This window comes from Schistocerca americana, chromosome 3 (assembly GCF_021461395.2).
Source record: "Schistocerca americana isolate TAMUIC-IGC-003095 chromosome 3, iqSchAmer2.1, whole genome shotgun sequence".
Classification (NCBI taxonomy): Eukaryota; Metazoa; Arthropoda; class Insecta; order Orthoptera; family Acrididae; genus Schistocerca; species Schistocerca americana.
Genome location: NC_060121.1, coordinates 133,456,628 through 133,481,601, shown reverse-complemented (window position 1 = coordinate 133,481,601; position 24,974 = coordinate 133,456,628).

Sequence of the window (24,974 nt, the reverse complement as noted above, 5' to 3'; positions counted from 1 at the left end):
AGTGATTATCGTTTCTCCCTATGTAGGTCGACGCCAACAAAATATTTTCGTAATCTGAGGAGAAAGTTGGCGATTGAAGCTTCATGAGAAAATCCCGCCACAACGAAAAACGCCTTCGTTTTAACGATGTCCACCCTAAATCCTGTATCATGTTCGTAACACTCTCTTCCCTATTTCTCGATAATACAAAACCCGCTGCTCTTCTTTGAACTTTCTCGATGTACTCTGTTAATCGTATCTGGTAAGGACCGCACACCGTGCAGCAGCTCTCCAAAAGAGGACAGACATGCATACTGTACGCAGTCTCTTTAATGGATCTTACAGCTGTCCCGCCAATAGATCGAAGTCTTTGGTTCGCCTTTTCCACAACATTTTCTGTGTGTTTTTTTCCAAATTTAAGTTGTTCGTAACTGTAATACGTAGGTACTTAGTTGAATTTTCGTCCTTTAGATTTGACTAATTTATCGTGTAACCGAAGCACTGATGTGAATGACCTCAAACTTTTCATTATTGAGGGACAATTGTCAATTTTCGCACCATTCAGGCATCATTTTCCAATTTCTTTTGATCTTCTGATGATTTTACTAGACGGTAAAACTAAACATCACCTGCAAACAACCTAAGACGGGTGCTAAGTTTATGTCCTAAATCGTTTATATAGACAAGGAATAGCACGCGGCCTTTAACACTACTTCGGGCAACGCCAGAAGCTACGTCTGTTTTACTCGATGACTTTCCTTCAGTTACTACAAACTGTGACCTCTCTGACAGGAAACCACGAATCCAGTCATGTAACTGACAAAATATTCCATAAGAACCCAATTTCACTACAAGCCGCTTGTGAGGTAAGGTGTCAAAAGCCTTGTGGAAATCTAGAAACACTGAATCAATTTGAAACCCCTTGTCATTAGCACTCAAAACTTCATGTCAGTAAAGAGCTAATTGTGTTTCACAAGAACGACGTTTTCTAAATCCGCGTTGACCGTGTTAATAGACCGTTCTATCAAGGTATTTCGTAATGTTCGAACACAATATATATATTCCAAATGCTGCTGTATATCGACGTTAATGATATGAGACTTTAATTTAGTGGATTACTACTACTGCCTTTCATGGATATTGGTGTGACCTGTGAAAGTTTTCAGTCTTTTGCTACGGATCTTTCGTCGAGGGAGCGGTTGTGTATGATAGTTAATTATGGAATTATTACATCAATATACTCTAAAAGGACTCTAATTGGTATAAAGTCTGAACTGGAAGACTTGCTTTTATTAAGTGAGACTTGAAACTGGGCTCTGGTACCGTACGGTATCACTTCAGTTATCCGAAGGTCTTCGGGTCGAGTCCCTATGAGGAAACATATTTTTATTTAAAATTTTTACGTCATATACACCGCAAATAAACGGAAATAACGCTCGGTATGTTGTATTTACTAATGTTTTCATAGAGGTAACGAAAAGAAAAGTAAAATATGGAATTGCAAATAAACTTCCAGGAACGGATTGTAAGGGGTACACGAGAACTTCGTATATAGAACAAGATAGTTTTATTATTTTGTAGTTGAGGCTCTACACTTGCTGGGTAATATTCATCGTCAAGAAAGGGGAAACAGTAATTGTGTTGGCGTCTAGCAACGCAACCTAACTGTTCGTGTGCATATGCCGAGAGCTGCTCGAAGGACAAATGAAACTAGCGGAACACAATGTCCTGTATGCATTAATTACAATCCCTTCCTGAAAAGATGTTTGGAGAAACGTCGTGAGCGTCGTGGTAGCTGTTCTTACGGTCCTCTTTTTATATTTATTTGGCTTCCCATACATTGCTTGGCCTTTCCTTTTCATCCCTTTTATGAAAACGTTAATAATTTCAGTATAGTGAGCATCATTTCGATTTATTTCCAGTGTACGTAATGTAAAAATTCAAAATATGCGTTTCCGTGTAGGTGGATTCAACCCTATGACCCTTGGAATACCGTTCTGTACACCTTCTGCTGCGCCAATAGCTGGCTGCAAGGAAAGATAACATAACTAGCTTATGTCTCCTCCGACCCGTGCCAAAAATACTTTTTTTCCCTAAATGCTTAGCACTCTGAAGCTCCTATTTCTTTCACTTTCATTTGTGGCCAAGCCTTGCACATACCACAAATGTGACGAAATGTCTGATGAGGAAGAGTTGGCGTGGACCTCCAGCCAGCTGTCAGCCAATCACCACGCTGAATCGAAAAGGACGTCTGGGAAGACACGTAACTGTATTTCAATGTACTTGCCGGCCGGAGTGGCCGAGCGGTTAAAGGCGCTGCAGTCTGGAACCGCACGACCTCTACGGTCGCAGGTTCGAATCCTGCCTCGGGAATGGATGTGTGTGATGTCCTTAGGTTAGTTAGGTTTAAGTAGTTCTAAGTTCTAGGTGACTTATGACCACAGCAGTTGAGTCCCACAGTGCTCAGAGCCATTTGAACCATTTTCAATGTACTCGTGATAACATGCGTGCAAATATATATATATATATATATATATATATATATATATATATATATATATATATATATATATATTTTGCGCTCAGACAATAAGTGTCTGGCGAAGTTGTTAGATCGGTTACTGCTGCCACAATGGCAGGTTATCAAGATTCAAGTGACATTGAACGTGGTGTTACAGTCGGCGCAAGAGCGATGGGACGCGGCATCTCAGAGGCAGTAGTAAAACGGGGATTTTCCCGTACGACCATTTCACGAGTGTACCGTGAATATCAGGAATCCGGTAAAACATCAAATCTCCGACATCGCTGCAGCCGGAAAAGATCCTGCAAGAACGGGAAGACCGACAACTGAAGAGAATCGTTCAACGTCGTAGAAGTGCAACCCTTCCGCAAATTGCTGCAGATTTCAATGCTGGGTCGTCAACAAGTGTCAGCGTACGAACCATTCAACAAAACATCACCGATAAGGGCTTTTGGAGCCTAAGGTCCGCTCGTGTACCCTTGATCGCTACACGACAAAAGCTTTACGCCGCTCATTGGCCCGTCAACACCGACATTGGACTCTCAGACGAGTTTCAGATTGCATCTAGCAGATGAAAGTGTACGCTGATGGAGACAGCCTCATGAACCCATGGACCCTGCATGTCAGCAGGGGACTGTTCAAGCTGGTGGAGGCTCTGCAGTGCTATGGGGCCTATGCAGCTGGAGTGATATGGGACCCCTGATATGGTATGTAAGCATCCTGTCTGATCACCTGCGTTCATTCGTTTCCCTTTTGCATTCCGACGGGCAATTCCAGCAGCGCCATGCGGCACCTCACACGTCCAGAATGACTACAGACTGGCTGAAGGAACACTCTCCTGAGTTTAAACACTCCCCAGACATGAACATTATTGAGCATATTTGCGATATCTTGCTATGTGTTGTTCAGAAGAGATCTCCACCCCCTCGTACTCTTACGGATTTATGAACATCCCTACGGGATTCATGGTGACCGTTCCCTCTAGAACTACTTCAGACATTATTCGAGCCCATGCCACGTCGTGCTGCGGCACTTCTGCACGGTCGTGGGGGCCCTATACGATATTAGGTGGATGTACCAGTTTCTTTGTCTCTTCAGTGTGTGATATATATATGTGTGTGTCATAAACATACATAGATGCATAGTTTACGTGTCATGTGACCAAAATGTGGCCACTTTCAGTCCATTTTTTGACGCTTGCGCTTGATGGAGTCTTCTGCAATACAGGAGGCTGGACACAGTTGACACTGAAGCATGTGCTGGGCAGTCTGGACTTCTCCACAATCACGCTTAATCCATATTTATTACAGTATAACCTCGTTAGCGTGAACTCGCAAAAGACCAACTCGCAGTTAACGCGAAAAAAATATTGGTCCCACCAGGAATACATTAGTTCTTATGTTATGTTTTATCGGCTACCACGAATTTCGGTTAAAGCGAATTACGAACTCTGTTTCAGTTCCTAGTGTAATTAAATTTCTCTGTAACACGAACTTCGGACCTTAGAGTATTCTAAAGCGTAATTCTTTTCCGAAACGAATGTAGGAAATGTAGCTACAAAGCTAATTATACTTATTGTTGACTCGTTTTTAACGTATTGTAGGTCGGTAGCCGCGATTATCACCTCAACAATCAGCGTATGCTGTACATTGTAAGACATTGAATAATGTGTGCAGCAGCATTTAGGAACGTACTCAGTGCCAGATTTGACAGTTGTTCTGTTAGTCGCAGCCGTATCGAGTTGGAATACTGAATAAAAACTACAGTTACAACCGGTACCGTAGCACGCGAAAACGGCACAGGGGAAACAGACAGCTCTAAATGTATATGGTAGTTAAAGCTTAATATTCTAGATAAAGTGGACCGTGGTACCAAGAAAACAGCAACTGCAGTGCAGTTGGGAATACCTAAATCTACTTTATCTACGATTATTAAGAATTGAGAAAAAGTTATTAATGCTGCGACATCAGGTTCTGGAAACAAATCTAAACGACTTCGTACCGCCAAGTATGAAGACATCGAGACGTTACTGCTAGAATGGTTCAATCATATGTGTGCATCTAACATACCTTTAACTGGCCCTGTGACTCACTCAAAAGTAAAAGATATTGGTAAAGATGTGGGCATCGAAGACTTCTGTTGTTCTGCTGGTTGGTTGTATCGGTTCCAAAAGACACATTCAATTTCATCTGTACAAATTTGTGGTGAAGCAAATAAAGTTGATGAAGAAAGTGCGAACAGCTGGTTGCATGAATTCAACCGAGTGAGGGAAAAGTATGCCTCGTGTGATGTGTTTAACATGGATGAAACTGTATTTTTCTACAATCTTTTTCCAAATCATACCCTGGGGATAAAAGGTGATAGGTGCCACGGTGGAGCACGAAGCAAACAACATGTGACTGTTGTACTGTGCTGTAATGCTGACGGCAGTGAGAAGTTTCGTCCCTGGGTTATCGGTAAATCCGAGAAACCATTTTGTTTTAAAAACATAAATATGGACACTTTACCTTGCCTCTACTCTAACCACAAGAAAGCTTGGATCGATGGCACTTCATTTCGCAAGTGGCTTCTTCGTTTCAACAGTCGAATGGTTGCTCAAAATGGACATGTTCTTCTTACATTGGAAAGATGTACTGCCCATAACGTTCATGATCTGAACCTATCCAACATATAGGTTCAGTTTTTTCCACCCAACGGCACAAGCCGCATTCAGCCTTTGGTCCAAGGCATGATCTCTCTCATAAAGAGAGCTTATCCTAAGCTACTTGTAAGAGCTGCAATTCGTGCTGCTGAAAACAGTAGTGCAAACCCCAAATTGGAATCTGCTTGACGCAATAAAAGCCATCTCAGCAGCCTGGAACTCAGTATCGCCACATCATATAAGGAAGTGCTTTAACAGAGCTTAGAGACATAGCAGTACTGAAGATGTCCACGAGTTAGAAGATTCCACTTCACCTGATGAATGGACAGATCTGCAGGACGTTGCGAACCCTGGGATTAGTTTCGAAGAATTCATTAGTGTAGACGACGATGTTGCCGTATGTGCTTCTGTGGAATCGGATGTGCCAAAAGCTGTGAACGAGGTGTAAGAAGAGGCATCAGAAGAAAGTGAAGAGGATGAGAATGCAGATACCATTCCATATACCCGTTAGGAGATGTTTGCAGTCTTGGACTGTTTAGAACGGTTTGCTTCAACATTCGACGTCACTGCTGGGTTTAAGGACGCTATCATTACAATTGGTAGTGAAATTACAAAATATTATCGTTCCCATCTACGTCAGCGAACCATGACCGAATTTTTTTCCAAGAATGTAATGTACATAACTTGTGAGTATTTGTAATTTTACAATCACTTTATAGTGTTATAAGTCTACAATAACGTGATTGATAGTGTAGTGTATTACACATTAGTGTACTGCTTTACATGTATACTTATTAAAATCTGTGTTTTTCACTTAACACGAAATTTTTTTAACACGAACTCCTGATTTTTCGGTCCCTTCGGATTCGTGTTAACGACATTTTACTGTGTATGGTCTTTAAATCGTCAGGCGCATTCCGTTTATTTTTGGACTCCGCTTGTCGCAACTTATTGGTATCTGATGTACACACAGTTCTTTTGGCACTGGTGTTGACTGCATACAACTTGTAGCAGTTCTTCTTTAGCTGTTTTTTGTCTTCCATGTTAACAGATATAACGATTGACTGTGTCCCTGAAAAGGGTTCGGCCGGCCGGTGTAGCCAAGCGGTTCTAGGCACTTCAGTCTGGAACCACGCGACCGCTACGGTCGCAGGTTCGAATCCTGCCTCGGGCATGGGTGTGTGTGATGTCCTTCGGTTAGGTTTCAGTAGTTCTAAGTTCTAGGGAACTCATGACCTCAGATGTTAAGTCCCATAGAGCTCAGAGCCATTTGAACCATTTGAAAAGGGCTGAGATTCCGAATAAAGATAGCATAATGCAATGAAATGACTATAACTAACGTACAGGGTGTTTCGTAAGACACAAAAGCTCGCTTTAGAAGGACCAGCCAAGAGGGCAGAAGTGCGTTCCCACAGCGCGCAGCCGCTGTCCCACTGCTGCCGGACTTTTTAACGACTGCCGAGCGCGCGCTTTCTCACCCCTCGCTGCCTTCTGCCGCCTGCTGTTAGCCACGACTTTGGCAGAGAGGGATGGCGTGCGAGCTCCATCCGGTGCCAGCCGCCGCCACGGGGAAGCCGCCCCCACCCCTCCTGCTCCTGGCATTATCCCTGTCTCTGGTCACTGCCGGCGGACACGACACGCATTCACCCTTGACCTTAGCACGCCGCCCATACCGCTCTGAAATCAATGAGCGTCGCAACCCTAGTGTGAAACAGTCCACAGATCATAGAACACCGCCAGCAAGTCGCTGATTTATAATATGTAAGGTGGCACTCTACCCACATTCATCTAACGCGCAACAATCACTGCAAACCTCTCGGAGGTCGTAATCTGCAGTACTTCAGTTCCAAATATAGTACACCCGCACCAGCAACTCCCAGCCCATCTCCCCCCTCCCCCCCCTCATCAAAAGAAGAGTATTTCGCAAAAAACCAACTAGTTTTAAACGTTGAAAAAAAATGAAAAATGTTGTCGAAACTGCTCCAACCATTACTAAAGTAGTTGAACAACAGAAATGTGTAATTCCATAGATTTCCGCAGGAAGAGTCAGTTTATAGATAAGTTTTCTGTGTGTTGTAGCGTGCCGTATTGTAAAGAACTATTACATGGTGAGGTATCATACCCAGAAAACTTTTATGTCAAAAAGCATAATACTGAACAGGTTAAAAAAATTTCTATGTATTTCGGTGTGCATATAGGTTAAAACTTAAACTGGAAAGATCAGCTAAAACGTTTGGATTCAGCTACATAAGTAGTAGGAATAATTGTGCAATTTGGTGGCACAAACATCAGTAATTTGACATATTATGCAGCTGGTATCAGTCTCATTAAAATCTTTCTTGGTGTACTGCCAAGTCATCTACCAACTTACCTGAAATACTTTGCAACAGCTTTTCCCCAGGCTTTTCTTTTATTCACTGATGTCCTTTGCTCTTGTGTGCCTGTTTCCTTAGGTAAGAAGTAAAGTATTAATTGCACATAAGAAATTAATTACTGTTACATATCAAGTTCACACGTTCTTCTTACAGCCATCTATTTAAACAATTAAACACAGCCTCGCAGAATATTTATTGACTCTTTTCTGTTAACAATCCATTGGATTTTAAGACTGACAGAAATATTCATCTGCATAATTCTGGAAGAGAGAGATGAGTTTAACTTCTATCCCCATTAAATTAAAGTTAAATTTATATGACTGAATAATTTCTGGTTACTTGAATGGAAACTTTTAGGCGAGAGAAGTTGCTCCCCAATATTTTTAACGTAAGCATCCCCCACACTCCCAGATATTAATTTAATCCCAATTTCAATTCTCAAGTCTATAAAGCAAAATGATGAATAATATCTAAAGGGAAGTTACAGTTCGTAATAATACTCTGTCTGCCTCTCGATGTCAAAGTCAGCACCTGGAATAAAATTTCTGTAGCTCTTCATAATTACGGCGATCGTCAACTCTAAAAGTTCTTAAAACAGTCAAACGCACAATGGTATGCCTTGGGGAAGCCGATTTTACAGTACTATCACAAACAGCAAAGGACTTAAGTAGGTCAGACGGAATGAACAACTTGTCCGAAAGAGGTCATAATATGTACGTCAAAAGCGGAACAATTGTAATGCAGGGTAGTCGAATTAAGGTAGCCGGTGCTAAGCAAATTAGATTGAGAGATCTGCTGAAAACAGTAGACCAGATCTGTCATTTTGGTAGCAAAATAACTGTAAAGGATAGAAGTAGAGAAGATTTCAAACGCAGACTGGGAACTGCAAGAAAAGCTATTCCGAAAAAGGGATATTTGTCAAGTTCTAAAGTAAATTTAATTATTAACTCGTCTTTTCTCTCAGTATTTATCTGGAGTGTAGCATGGTATAAAGTAAAACGGGGACAATAGACAGCGCAGACAAGTAGAGAATGTAAGCCTCTGAAATATCGTGACTCAGAAGAATGTTTAAGATTAAATCGGTAGACCGAGTAATTAATGAAGGGGCAGTGAATGGAATCGGGGACAAAAGAGCTTTGAGGCTCAAATCGACTGAAACAATGGACAGTTCACTACATACATCCCGACACATCAAGGAGAAGTTCATTTAGGAACTGATGTAAGTCGAGGGAATATTGTGAAGGGAGACAAAGTTTCAGCTACAACAATTCTTTTTATGGTCTTCAGTTCGGAGTCTACTCTGATGCGGCTGTCCAAACAATATCCTGTGCATGCCTCTTCATCTTTGCATAACTCCTGTAACTTACATCTCTTTGAACCTGCCATCTGCAGTGAAGCCCCTGAAAGTCTAATCCCCCCCCCCCCCCCTCCCACATACACACTTCTCTCCATTGGTCTAACTGACTGCTGTTAGATGCCATAGGATATGTCACACGAACCCATCCGTTCTTTCAGTCAGGTTGTGCTATACGCTTTTCTCCATCCTTCTTTAGGTATTAAATCAACCCGTCTCATCCCCGAAGTTATTGTGTAGCATAACATTCCAAAACATTATTTCTCGTCTACAGTGTTTGATGACCATGTTTGACTTCCATCGACTTGAACTGCGAAGTTTAAGTTTGTGCTGTCTGTAGTAGCTTTATGGGGATGCAGAATCTTGCTTAGGGTAGACTACAGTAGAGATCTGCACCAAACCAGTTTTCTGACTGAAGACCATGTCGTTGTTATATCTTATGACGTGATGCAGCACACTGACGTAAATGCTACCGCACTGCCTTGTTATAACGGATCATCTTTCTCACCAAGTCTTAACGGCAAGTGTGATCTTCGCACGCGCATTCATTCTGGGACGCGTGGTGCAAAGCAACTGAACTCGTCATGGAGATTAGTCGCAAACCTTACAGATCTAGCGGTAACTTCAGAGTGGGTGCAAGATTCTAATTTCAAATAATTTAGAACTCTTTCAATCATGGAACACAGTATTACACACTCCACTTCCTTGTGCTACTGCCTAATGGTGTCAATTGTTCTCCATCGAGCTGGGTACAGGTACATTCATACTATCATTCGATTATGTACGTATGTCCATGGGTTGTGTGTGTGTGTGTGTGTGTGTGTGTGTGTGTGTGTGTGTGCGTGCGTGCTTGAGATGATAAGGCTACGAGCCTACTAAGTCTGTGTGAATGTTATATGTTCATATGCACGGTAACTCCGTTTGTTCCCAGTGCGTTTTCTGAATAAATCACTTGCAGGTTCGCGTAGACAGACACACACACACACACACACACACACACACACACACTCACACACACCAACGACTAATTAGAGAGAGAAATTACATCGTTGCAGTGATAAAAACCATAGTTTACGTTCTGTCGCAATAGCGCCGATAGCATTATTAAAAACCATTCATAACCCACGATAAGTGGATAAAACTCAGCACATGATAAACATTTGACATCTTGCACATGAAGTTCAGCGTAAAATGAACATGTCTTACTACAAAAATATTTTGTGCGACCTTGGCTTTTGAATGGATTTACGACTAAAGCACATCGCCCTTCAATGCACTCCTAATGGGAAAATTCTGTCCGATAGCATTAATTTTGTACAGAAAATTGCGCCAAACTGTTGCCCATATCAATGTTTACTAAATGCTTCGTTAGATCTAAAATGGTTCCAAGCAAACTATCGAGTCATTTCACTAAATGCTTCTCGCTAACCATCTGCGTTGATGCTACATCATAGGTAAGCTACCAGCATGATATAAAAACTTTCGAAGAAGTTAAATATTTCACAGATTTTAAAGCAGCTTAGTCTTCACTAAATCGTCTTTCGTTGATCTGTAATTCAGAATGTCACCAGCTGCTTTTAGTTATGAACAACAATTAGCGATTGGAGCTCAGTTGTATACACCAAACTAAGCCACACGAACGTGAATTAACCAATAAACCAACAAAAAACTTGTCTGATTCATAGTATTTGAACGAGCTATAATCATAGGAAAACTTGTCGTCACCTAACTGAATATCTTCAGATTGACATGCAATTCATTTCAGTGGCTTCTACGAGGGCTATCCGGAGAGTAAGGAAGGATTGGTCACGAAATGGAAACCGCAGTGAAGATCGAACTGTTTTATTTGCCACAGTTAGCTATACGTTCCAGCCACTTCTCTACTTTGTCGCCGCTCCCACTAAGGTATCTTTTGTAGCGTTGTACCAACTTTGCAATACTCTCGTCACAGAAGACGGCCTCCTGTGCTTTACGACAATTTACGCTGGTCTGTAGCTAGTTGTCTGTGCTTCCTACAAAGCGGTTCATCTGAGCAGAAATGAAAATCAGAAGCAGCCTAGTCTCGGCTCTATGGTGAGATATCAAAAACTTACCATCGAAAACGCTGCAGGAGTTTCCTCAAGCCTTTGCAGTGTGCGATAGAGAACTGTCATGAAGAAGGAAATGCATGGCAGTTACGCAATGAGCGGTTTCATGAAAACAGGCAAAATCTCAAGCCAGGCACGCATACTTGGCGGGAGATAATATTTTCTAGGCGTCTTTACGCGCTCACTTTGCGCTCAGAACTGAAAATAGCAACGTGACGTTATCTACGGGCGTGCTAGAGACACTGCCCAAAACATCTGTGCAATGCTTCATGGGATTTTCACTGCTGTTTCCATTTCGCTATCGATTGTTCCTTGCTTTCCGAATAGCCTTCGTATAGGCTATGAAATACAACGAATGGTCATTTTAACAGGCCATCCGTATGCTAATACAAACCAATCACTTGTTATTATAAACTCCCCAACTGAGAGATTAGAATATTTTTAAGAGATTAGAATTGAGTGGCTCTTGTTAGCCAGAGAATCGTAGCAACGTATTTCAAGATTGTTGATTGTGACCTTTGTATGATTGACAACTGACAAAGTGAGAGCGTTCCTATGTGCTCAGTAAAGGTATGACGATGCCAAGTGATGTTCTAGACCTTAAAATCAAATCCTAATATACAAAGACGAGCCAAAACGTCATGACCACCTGCTTCACAGCTTGTTTGTCCTTCTTTTTGAACGAATACATCACTGATTCTGCGTGTCAGTGCTAGGTTTCTGGAGGTATGTGGCGTCAGATGTCTACGCTCAACTCTTGTAATTCGCGTAAATAACGGGCTGCTGATCTGTGTACTCGGTGATGGCTCCATGGGATTCACATCAGGCGAATTTGGTAGCCGAGACATCAACGTGAGTTCACTACAATGCTTCTCAAATCATAGTAGCACGGTTCTGGCTCTGAGACACGGACAGTTATACTGCTGAAAGATGAGATCACCATCAGGGAAGACTTCAAGTATGAAAGGATGCAGGTGGTTGGCAACTGTCAACGTGCCTTCGACTACTACCAGAGGTCCCATGAGAGCAGGAGAATATCTCCCATAGCATAATACTGCTCCCACCGGCCTGCGTCCGTGGAGCGCTGCGTGTTTCCAGCAGCCGTTCACCTCGAACTAGTGTAGCAAAAATGTGATTCGCCCGAAGAACCAACACTTTTCCATTAGGGGAGGTAGGACGTCAAACGGGCCGACTTGGAGCAGGAGAGCCACCACAGGACATTTTAATTTACACTGTCTATACTTTCACAAATAAATTCATAAAACTTTGAAAGCATTATCAGGAAGGATTCAGTATTCATACTCATAGCATTTGAAGCTCCAAATCATAACAAAATACATTTTTTACATGTGAAGCTCCAGCACTTTTTCATTTACTACTGGCTGCATTTGTTACTATAGGTACACTTTTCTTCCTAAGTAAGAGAGATTCTTCGATGAATTTTGCACAGATTACAAACTATAGTTTCATATGTATGAAACTCTAGAGTTTATTTAATTTATGAAAAAAAAAGAATGAACTGTGACGTTTTAAACTTCATGTTTAGAAAAAACTCAAATTTTATAGTTAATGATATCAATATGAATTTATTTGTAAAAGTATAGACAGTAGAAATTAAAATGTCCTGTGCTGCCTCTCCTGCTCCAAGTCGGCACGTTTGACGTCCTACCCCCGTTAACCGACTGTCGAATCCCGACGATTCCGTACTCACTGTAATCCTAATTAATTATGTCGATGGGTCAACATGTGAACATGTAAGTGTGATCTGCTACGGAGCTCCATGTTCAACAATGTACGATAAACGGTGTGCTCCGAAATACTTGTGCGTGCACGAGCATTATGCTCTTTCGGTAGTGAAGCCATAGTTCACCGTCTATCCTACTTTGCAGGGCAGACAGGCGTCCGAACCCAACCATTTAGCGCCTAGTGGTAGTTTCACTGTCCCACCTCTTTCCGAGATGCTCAAGACAGTAACACGTGAACATTCGAGCACCTTCACTGCTTTCTGGATGTTAGTCGACTGGCTCTGCGGGATAATAATCTGCCCTTTGCCAAAGTCGCTTATCTGAACGGATTTCCACATTTGCAACCCAAATCTTCTCTAGGGTGATCGCCCGTCCATGCCTGCTCAGCCTACATTCTTTTGTTACAGCGTCACGTGCCCGCAACGCTACCAGACGTTTTGGCTTATCAATGTACGCGAACTTACATCGAGAATATCTGCGTTGTATCTCGTCTATATTTCCATCTCGGATAACTGCAGGCTAGAAGGGAGATATAGGCAGCCCTATACGGTATCTCAAAAGAGTGGTTAAGCGTGAAACGAAAGTGAAAGACGCCGGAGTTTACCTCCGGTACACGAGCCAATATAGAGGCGGGCGGTGCTCTCCCGGACGAGGGTATAAAGAGGCTGGCGAGTTATTCTCTGGCGCAGCCTCTCCGCCCACACAAAGGCGCCCGCACCGCATCGCGCGCTGACTCCGCTCCCCGTCAGCTCAATTTTCCGCGCGCCTTGCTGGCTGTGGTCGCCTGCGCCACGTCCTGCTGTGCCCCTGATTGCGGCGGCCGGGCACGCGCCGCGGTCGGTTGGGATGCCTGAACTGCAGGCGCACAGCTTCCTCGCTATAGGAATATTCCACGAAGGCAATGGGGCATGGTCGCGGCGTCTCGTCGCAGCGATAAGGTTCCTCGGTCTCGGGAAACTGTTCCATGTCACGTATCTTGCTTTTTTACAGATGCTTCGGAGTAAACTCTTTTATTTTCTCATGACTACCACAGTGGTGAGTTCTGGAGCCACTACTGTTCTCCCTCTATGTCAATAAGGTCTCGTCGATTATATCCTCCAGTGAATATCATTTCTATGCCGACAACCTTCAGACTTACTCATAAGCCAAACCTGCCATCAAGACCTGTCTTCAGTGGTTGCATAGGCGCGAAACCTGGGGATTAAGGCAAATGCAAAGAATGCAGGTACTTACAATTTTTTTGGGAGTCATTACAGGGTTATTACAAATGATTGAAGCGATTTCACAGCTCTACAATAACTTTATTATTTGAGATATTTTCACAATGCTTTGCACACACATACAAAAACTCAAAAAGTTTTTTAGGCATTCACAAATGTTCGATATGTGCCTCTTCAGTGATTCGGCAGACATCAAGCCGATAATCAAGTTCCTCCCACACTCGGCGCAGCATGTCCCCATCAATGAGTTCGAAAGCATCGTTGATGCGAGCTCGCAGTTCTGGCACGTTTCTTGGTAGAGGAGGTTTAAACACTGAATCTTTCACATAACCCCACAGAAAGAAATCGCATGGGGTTAAGTCGGGAGAGCGTGGAGGCCATGACATGAATTGCTGATCGTGATCTCCACCACGACCGATCCATCGGTTTTCCAATCTCCTGTTTAAGAGATGCCGAACATCATGATGGAAGTGCGGTGGAGCACCATCCTGTTGAAAGACGAAGTCGGCGCTGTCGGTCTCCAGTTGTGGCATGAGCCAATTTTCCAGCATGTCCAGATACACGTGTCCTGTAACGTTTTTTTCGCAGTAGAAAAAGGGGCCGTAAACTTTAAACCGTGAGATTGCACAAAACACGTTAACTTTTGGTGAATTGCGAATTTGCTGCACGAATACGTGAGGATTCTCTACCGCCCAGATTCGCACATTGTGTCTGTTCACTTCACCATTAAGCAAAAATGTTGCTTCATCACTGAGAACAAGTTTCGCACTGAACGCATCCTCTTCCATGAGCTGTTGCATCCGCGCTGAAAATTCAAAGCGTTTGACTTTGTCATCGGGTGTCAGGGCTTGTAGCAATTGTAAACGGTAAGACTTCTGCTTTAGCCTTTTCCGTAAGATTTTCCAAACCGTCGGCTGTGGTACGTTTAGCTCCCTGCTTGCTTTATTCGTCGACTTCCGCGGGCTACGCGTGAAACTTGCCCGCACGCGTTCAACCGTTTCTTCGCTCACTGCAGGCCGACCCGTTGATTTCCTCTTACAGAGGCATCCAGAAGCTTTAAACTGCGCATACCATCGCCGAATGGAGTTAGCAGTTGGTGGATCTTTGTTGAGCTTCGTCCTGAAGTGTCGTTGCACTGTTATGACTGACTGATGTGAGTGCATTTCAAGCACGACATACGCTTTCTCGGCTCCTGTCGCCGTTTTGTCTCACTGCGCTCTCGAGCGCTCTGGCGGCAGAAACCTGAAGCCGAACAAAACTTTATGAGTTTTTCTACGTATCTGTAGTGTGTCGTGACCATATGTCAATGAATGGAGCTACAGTGAATTTATGAAATCGCTTCAATCATTTGTAATAGCCCTGTAGTTCTTTGACAGTTTTGGTGCAGCACGCCACGAATTTCTCTCTCGTGCCAAACTCTTCATCCTGAAGTAGCACCTGCACCTCATCTCTTGAAACATTTCTTGGATGTATTCCAATCTCAGTCTTCCACTACAGATTTTACCCTCTTCAGCTCGCTCTAGTGCCATGGAGATTACTCTTTGATCTATTAATACACGTCTTATTATCCTGTACGCTCTTCTTGTCAATGTTTTCCACAGCTCTTCTCCTCCCCGTTCCCGTGGAGAAACTCCTCATTTCTTATCACCCTACCTAACTTTCATCAAACCGTACGCGTCGATTCTCTTCTTTTCTCTTTTCCCACAGTCCATGGTTCTCTTCCTTTCAATGCTGTGCTACAAGCATACATTCTCATAAATCTGTTCCTCAAATCATGGCTCATATTTGATACTAGGAAACTTCTTTCTCCCTGCAGTGCCCTCTTTGCCTGAGCTATCCCTTTTTTGTGTCATTTTTGATTTCCTTGTCTTTATCTACTTAGTGGTCCCCAATTTTCATGTAAAGTTTGTCGGCAACCTCATTCTATTTACTGTCAATACCTTCGAATTTGTTCAGTTTACCTCAGATGGTTCAAATGGCTCTAAGCACTATGGGATTTAACATCTGACGCCATCAATCCCCTAGACTTGGAACTAATTAAACCTAACTAACCTAAGGACATCACACACACCAATGCTCGAGGCAGTATTCGAACCTGCGACCGTAGCAGCAGCGCGGTTTCGGTCTGAAGTGCCTAGAACCGCCCAGCCACAGCGGCCGGCTTCGATTCACTCACAGTCCATCTTCTGTGCCCGGTAGCCTGTTCATGCCATTCAACAGATCTTGTTATTCTTCTCCACTTCCTCTGAGGACAGCAATGTTACCAGTAAGTTCTTACTGTAGATATTCTTTCGCCATGAATTTTAAACCGATTCCGTGTGTGCTTTGAAGTCAGATTGAACTACAACGGAGAAAGGCTGCATAACTGTCTTACACCCTTTTTAATCCAAGCACTTCATCCTTCATCATTCATACTTATTGCTTCTTTTCGTTCTTACACATAACGTGTATTACCCGTCTTTCCCTATTGGTCATTCCTATCTTTTTAGGAAAAGTTGCACAATTTTAGACTATGAAACACTCTTTCTAAATCCTATGAGTGTGTGTCGGTCTTTCTTTATTCTTGCATCCATTATCAGGCGCTAGTCAGAACTACGTCTCTGATGCCTTGACTTTTTCTAAAGTTATATTTATCGTCACCTAATGCACCCTCAATTTCATTTTCCATTCTCCTGTGTATTATTCTTCTCAGCAACTTGGATAGGCTGTTAAGCTGACTGTACAATAATCTCTCAGTCATATATGTCTTTACTACCTTTGCAGTTGTGTCGCTGATATTCTTCCGAAAGTTTAGTGATACGCCTCTAGTTCGCTTAGATTATGAACACCAACTTGAATAGTAGTTTGGCTGGCACTCCCTCCAATGATTTTATACATTACGAAGAAATTTTATCTACGGCTTTGGCCTTCTTTGATCGCAAGTCGTTCAAAGCTCTGTCAGACAGTGACTGTAGTACTTGGTCCTCTATGTCTCCCGTATTTCGTTTCATTTCTTTTACCGTACTGTCAGCAGACAGTTCTTCATTGTAGAGTCCTGCAGTGTATTTTAATACCCTTGTTTGTCGTTTCTACGAAGTTGTTTCGACTTTTCTCTGTGCTGAATGATTCCTTCCGATGATCACTTCCTTTTCGATATCTTCACATTTATCCTGTAGGCATTTCGCTTTGGCTTCCCTGCACTTACCATTTTTATTTCATTCCTAAGGCACTTATATCGCTGTGTTGCTATATTTTCCTGAACAGTTTTCAGCTTCCTTGTTCTATCAACTAACTGAAGTATCTGTTTTGTTGCCCTAGGTCCCTTAGCCGCTATTTTTTGTACTTACGTCTGTCTGTTCAAATACTATGATTTCCCTGTCTAGAGATGTCCACGGCTCTTCAACTGATTTGCCAATTGTGATATTCATCTTCTCAGTATCTAGAACGTTAGAGAACCACCGACACACAGCATTTCTCAGTACTTCAGAACCTCACTTCATTCCACACTGATTCTTCTGGACGATTTTGTTAACCTCGATCTAACTTTCAACATGGCTAAATTGTTATCTGTGCGTGTTACTTCTCCTGGGAACGAATCACTATCCAATATATGATCTCAGAATGGCCGTCTGGCCTTGATGGTAATCTAGCTGGTATCTTCGCGTCTCTCTACGTTTTTCGAAATACACCTCCTCGTCTTATGATTTCTGAGCTGAGCAATTGCTGTTACCAGGTGAAATTTATTGCGAAACTCAATTTTTCTCGTCTTTCATTACTATTAACAATCTCAAATTCTTCCATAACCCTTCCTCTTTTCCTTCCCATACTACCGCATTCCACGCCTCTTAATCATCTCCTTTTAGATACTGAATAGCGCATCCAATATTCACATACACATTCTGTATCTCTTTATCTTCTGCTTGTGACGTCGACATGTATATCTGGAGTATTGTTGTTGACGTTTGTCTGCCGTCGATTCTGACTGGAAGAAACCCTATCACTGAACTGTTCATGGATCACTCCTTCTATTCATAACGAACGCTGCTCCTTTTATACCATTTTATGTTGCTGTTGATATTTAGCAATTCCAGAAATGGTTTAGTTTAGGTAACCTTTTATCTGGTTTAGGGTGGCGATAATATGGTAAGAGAAATCAGGAACTGTACAGAGTTACGTAGGTAATTAATTCTTCCTTCGTGTATATATGAATCCGAATGAATATTGGTAAGACACTTTCCAAAGAACTATGCATATTACTAGAAAGACGTTATTACCAAGAGATGACAGACAGAAGCGATGTGATATATTTTTAATAATTTTATAAAATAAAAATCTAAAAGTTTTTTAAAAATTTTCTGTTTCGCAGAATACTTTACATGCGCAAACAGAGGTCAATGTTCTGATGGTTTCAAACGGTGACCATATCCTTTAACTTTTATCTTTCCCGCATTGACATGTTACAGTTCTTAACGAGAATATGTCGACACTATAGTCACTAACGAGGATATTTCAGCACTGTAGTCGGTTACACCTGTTAACACGGCATCTTTTTGTTAGATGTTACATTTTTCATGTTCTAATGCTTTTAAAAATAATTTACGTTTCAGTTGGTTTAACGACTTACCTTTACTGAAAGCTAATTTTTCGTTCGTCTCCATAGGTTCAGAATTGCATTTTGTAATCGCGTGAGTAAAGCCAACTGAACTCCGAACAGACCTTGAACGCCCAACGGCACCGGCCGACCGCCATGTCATCCGCAACCTATAGGCGTCACTGGATGTGGATGTGGATGTGGAGGGGCATGTGGTCAGCACATGATACTACCGGCTGGTGTTACTTTTCGTGACCGGAACCGCTCATTCTCAGTCAAGTACCCCCTCAATAGGCATCACCGGACGTGAGTGCACTCCAATTACCAACAGCGCTCGGCAGATCTGGACATTCATCCAAGTATGTGCTGGTCTAGCAGCACTTACTCTTGGTGACCTGACCACTGAAGCAGTGCCTTTGGCTTGGTAAAACCGACAGTATACTGAAAGCTTGGTTCATTAGTGAGCATCTTATGTTTCTATATTTTTTTGCTCTTTTTATTTTTCCCTTCTACCACATATTTAAACAATGTAAGTGTTAAAAATGTTGTCTGTTGATATTAAACAATAGGTATTTTTCATTTTTTAGTGTGCCGTCAAGATACACTTTCAGACGGTAGCGTATCGTAGCCTACAGTGTATCTAGACACAGAATCTCTAACACGAGTGGTACGTTTCCATTACTTAACGGTAACTACTCTGCAATAATGTATGTTCTTAATGAGAGTAAAGTTCATGTAAACCTAAAGAGAAATTTCTCTTTGTTCGTTATACAGATCTAAATCAGGCTGCATAGCAACCGAAACTCTTAAGCAGTTGAAAATTAATGCATTACTGCCAACAAGACAACTAAAAAATTTTCTAAGAAACTTGGTTTATTGAAGTTCAAGATTTGTGTATATGTATATAAGTAGATGTGTTTGGGAAGGGATAGAGGGGGTGATCTCTGGAGTGTAGACGTTGAATATAGCGTTTAATGACGTGTTCTCAGAGGAAGTATGGTCAATATTGGAATGCGTTATGGATCATCTAAATTCTAAGCTGAAGTTTATGTAACTACACATCTGAGCAAGTGAAGTCTACAGAATTGAGACTTCTTAACAATTTAGAACTGCAGGTGAGAGCAATAATCATACCCTGAACCGGTGAATGGGAAGGTTCCTGGTTAGATCCAGGGTCTGCCACTCAACTTTAATCCAGCATCAATCCTTTTGTTGCTGTGGCCATGTACACATGTCCTGTTACGCCGTTCTGCAGAAGCCGCGGACGTGTACACGAGCGCTGATTCGGTATCCCTAAAGTGGTATGAACGTCTGAATTCGTCCTGAACCGACAACCTCTCACTGCTATGGACGAATTACTTCCATATCTCGATGAATAAGAGTGTTTCAAGTGATTATCATCCGATATATGTGCTTCATTTCGTGCTATCACTGCAGAAAACCTCGTTTCGTTACCTTGAATCGTTTATGAGATTGGTTGGTTGATTTGGGAGAGGAAAGCAAACTGCGAGGTCATCAGTCCCTACGTATTAGGGAAGGATGGAGAAGGAAGTCGGCCGTGACCTTTCAAAGGAACGATCCCGACATTTTGCATGAAGCGATTTGGGGGAATCACGGACAACCTAAATCGGGATGGCCGGACGCGTGTTTGAACCATCGTCCTCCCGAATGCGAGTGTTTATAAGGTATGATGATTTTTATGATCACACGATTCGCGATCCGTAAGGACGTAAATGGCGCGTCGCACACAAACATCCATCAGATATAAAGCTCAATAACTCGGGAAGGAAATGAGATATCCTTTTGCTCTCATTGGAAATAAAATTTAAATCTTATACACTCCAATGTAGGAGCTGAAATCAACCGTGCGCAAAGTTTATGCAATGCCTTTTTTACCTCTGTGATCTCTTTAGAATTTCGTGCAATGTTTTACTTAATTTGTTGTGGCACAGTAAGTATGACAGACAACGAAAAAAAATTCAAGTCTTTATCGAGTAAAGATAGACTGTAAGACGTACAAAAATCACATTTTGTCATTGAGACGTGGTACCTAGGGAAAGGCAGGGTTCAGTGTCGACGGGGCCGTACTCAGCTACCATTGGTTGCTCAGTTATTCTTTTTTAAAATCACGTACACTTAATTTGAAAAGAATTTCAAATAAGGTTGACAATAAGGTACAATTATCAAATTTGACTGCTAAGACACAATGTCTAATAAAAAATTTCCTAAGCAAGTTGCACTCACGCCTGAAGACCTTATTGACCAGAAATTCAACGTATTTCTCGGCTGAAGACCGCAATAATAATAACTTAAAAAACAATTTGACGGCTGAAGGCCTGGACAGGAAATTCTTAACAACGAGTTAACTTCTCCAAGAGGTACTAAAATTTTATAAAAAATGGACACTTATGAAATTTTCACTATTAAGAGACAATATCTAATTAAAAATTCTTAAGACAAATTGCACTCACGGCTGAAGGCTTCATTGACAAGAAAAACGGTTCAAATGGCTCTGAGCACTATGGGTCTCAACTGCTGTGGTCATAAGTCCCCTAGAACTTAGAACTACTTAAACCTAACCAACCTAAGGACATCACACACATCCATGCCCGAGGCAGGATTCGAAACTGCGACCGTAGCGGTCGCGCGGTACCAAACTAAAGCGCCTAGAACCGCTCAGCCACAGCGGCCGGCTATTGACAAGAAATTCAGTTTATTTGTCGGCTGAAGTCCCCAATAGTAATAATTCAAAATTAAAATAGTTTTTTTTTTAAATAATGACAATCATCGCAATCTGACCAATTCAACAGAGTGTAAGTAGGCTGTTTAGGTTTTTATATTGGTAACGCCACGTAGCGCTCTGTATGAAAATCACTGGCTGTGCTGTGTGCAGTCTGTGCCTGGTTAGCATTGTTGTAATATTCACTATTGTAGTGTTGGGCTGTTGGCTGTTAACAGCGCGTGGCATTGCGCAGTTGGAGGTGAGCCGCCAGCAGTGGTGGATGTGGGGAAGTGAGATGGCGGATTTTTGAGAGCGGATGATTTGGACGTGTGTCCATCAGAAACAGTACATTTGTAAGAATGGATGTCATGAACTGCTATATATATTATGACTTTTGAACACTATTAAGGTAAATACATCGACATATGAAGCGTCCCATTAGAAAAATTATTGAATTACTGTGCTGATAAATCTCTTACATTATATGATTTTCAAACAGGTGAGCAAAACTGAACGTACTCAGTCATTTCGCTCTGTACCTATTCTGATCAACACTAAACTGACACACAATATTTTTTAGCTCAACGCAATGTGACTTTTAATAATCCCTACAAAAGAATGGCCCTGACTGACATTAACCTATACCTTTCACAAATCACTTACCTCACAAAAATCTTCGTTACTCGAACTACTGCAATACGGCGAGCGCCACTACTGCCAGCTAAATAAAAGATTCAAACTACTGAAGGCACTAACTACTGGTAGGCATAGTTAGCAAATGAAAGATTTCGATAGAGAACAAACAATGTATTTACCTTAATAGTGTTCAAAAGTCATAATATCTATATCAGTCCATGATATCCAATATTACAAATTTACTGTCTCTGTCCAGATCATCCGCTCTCAAAACTCCGCCATCTCACTCCCCACATCCAGCACTGCTGGCGGCTCACCTCCAACTGCGCAACGCTACGCGATGTTAACAGCCAACTGCCCAACGCTACAATAGCGACTATTACAACAATGCCACCCCGCTACAGACTGCGCACAGCACAGCCAGTGATTTTCGTACAGAGCGCTACGTGGCGTTACCAATATAAAAACCTAAACAGCCTACTTACAAGAGAAGTGGGCCTCAGACAGTGCTCCAAGGGTCGACCTGGGAAAGTCGCTCAATTTCGTAAACGATGAGACAGGCAGCCAAGAGTTGTATTCACTTAACCAGATGGCAACTCAAACTAGTGACAGTTTAAACGCAGACCAACACTCTTGCAAAATCTACCTAACGTGTGGTAACCAACACAAAGATGTAATAGCCCAGGCAAAGCGGAACCAGCGGACAGCACTGCGTCTTCAGAATCTGGTGTTTAGAATATCCAGAAGCAGAAGGACCCACTACGACCAAAGTAGTCCAAAAGAAAGAAATATTCGAACTTTAAACATAGCTGCGCAACAGCAACGGTTCCACGTAATCAGATTAAGAGCAGCCGACCAGTTGCAAAGGATAAAGTAATCTTTACCTAGGTTTCAATAGATATAAATCTATCTTCTTCAGAAGACGGCAGTATTACATTAACATGAAGCGATATGTCCTTATCGTTTTTACAAACATCTGCATAGTTTCAATAGTCAGGGCTATATTTTATTTGACTAATGAAACTATGCAGATATTTGTAAAAACGATAAGGACATATCGCTTCATGTTAATGTAATACTGCCGTCTTCTGAAGAAGATAGATTTATATCTATTGAAACCTAGGTAAAGATAACTTTATCCTTTGCAACTGGTCGGCTGTTCAAATATTCGAACAATAATCAAAGAGGCTGTCGAACTACACGTCTTACCGGACAGCAGCAGCAAGGCGGGGAGGGGACACTGCCGCGAAAATACGCTAACCTTCAGGGCAGGTAACTTGGGCGTTAGCGGACACTAGGCAGAAAAATACCGCTGGTCGAACTTCGTCAATAAACACAAGCAATTCAATGATTAATAATAAAAGGTGGAGGACAGCTAATTAATTTCGCCAACTCCAAACACTCCACTCATTGCTTTTCGTCTCAGCGACCCTGCGAGCAGAATGGTCTCAAAATAGTACAGGTTCCACTACTGGCTTAATGTTCACTCAACACAAACGTCCTGGGTCCGGTGGAGAACGAGGTTGCTGCCCTCGCAGCTGCAGCCCCTCGACCCGGCAGTGCCTGCGCTCCGCCAGCGGTCCCGGCGTGTCCTCAGGCTGCCGGACCTCACTGCTGCTCCGTCCCAATCGAAATCCCGACACACTCCAACCCGGAAAACACTTGACGCCCTTCCAAAGACACTACTACGGTACCAGATATCGATAACCGTTGCTGCTGCCACTCGCAGACAGACAACGCTAGCAAAGGTAGTGGCGCCAGTAAACACGAGAAGAAAACGAGACGCCACTATCCCCATTACACGATGCCAGCCTACCAACGGCACCAATGCGAGCCGTAACACGGCTCTGTCACCTAATAGAAAAATCGGATGCTAAGTGTTTCATGTCGGTTGGAAAGTCCTTGGCAAGGCAGTAACATCTTGCGAGCTGTACATCTATAACTAAAGGAACCTCAGCACGGAATGCAAAGAGTTCGTCTCGAGCAGCGAAAGGGTTCAGCTTCGATGTAGCGAGCACTCTGCTGTGGAGTGAAAAATACACTACTGGCCATTAAAATTGCTACACCACGAAGATGACGTGCTACAGACGCGAAATGTAACGGACAGCAAGAGGATGCTGTGATATGCAAATGATTAGCTATTCAGAGCATTCACACAAGGTTGACGCCGGTGGCGACACCTACAGCGTGCTGACATGAGGAAAGTTTCCAATCGTTTTCTCATACACAAACAGCAATTGACCGGCGTTACCTGGTGAAATGGTGTTGTCATGCCTCGTGTAAGGAGGAGAAATGCGTACCATCTCGTTTACGACTTTGATAAAGGTCGGACTGTAGCCTATCGCGATTGCGGTTTATCGTATCGCGACATTGCCAATGACTGTTAGCAGAATATGGAATCGGTGGGTTCAGGAGGGTGATACGGAACGCCGTGCTGGATGCCAACAGCCTCGTATCACTAGCAGTCGTGATGACAGGCATCTTATCCGCATGGCTGTAACGAATCGTGCAGCGACGTCTCGATCCCTGAGTCAACCGGTGTGGACGTTTGCAAGACAACAACCATCTGCACGAAGAGCTCGACGACGTTTGCACCAGCATGGACTATCAGCTCGGAGACCATGGCTGCGGTTACCCTTGACGCTGCATGACAGACAGGAGCGCCTGTGATGGTGTAGTCAACGACGAACCTGGGTGCACGAATGGCAAAACATCATTTTGTCGGATGAATCCAGGTTCTGTTTACATCTTCATGATGGTCGCTTCCGTGTTTGGCGACATCGCGGTGAACACACATTGAAAGCGTGTATTAGTCATCGCCATACTGGCGTATACCCGGCGTGATGGTATGGGGTGCCATTGGTTACACGTCTCGTTCACCTCTTGTTCGCATTGACAGCACTCTCAACAGTGGACGTTACATTTCAGATGTGTTACGACCCGTGGCTCTACCCTTCATTCGATCCCTCCGAAACCCTACATTTCAGGAGGATAATGCACGACCGCATGTTGCAGGTCCTGAACTGGCCTTTTGGGATACAGATAATGTTCGATTGTTGCCCTGGTCAGGACATTCTCCAGATCTCTCACCAATTGAAAGCGTCTGGTGCATGGTGGCCGAGCA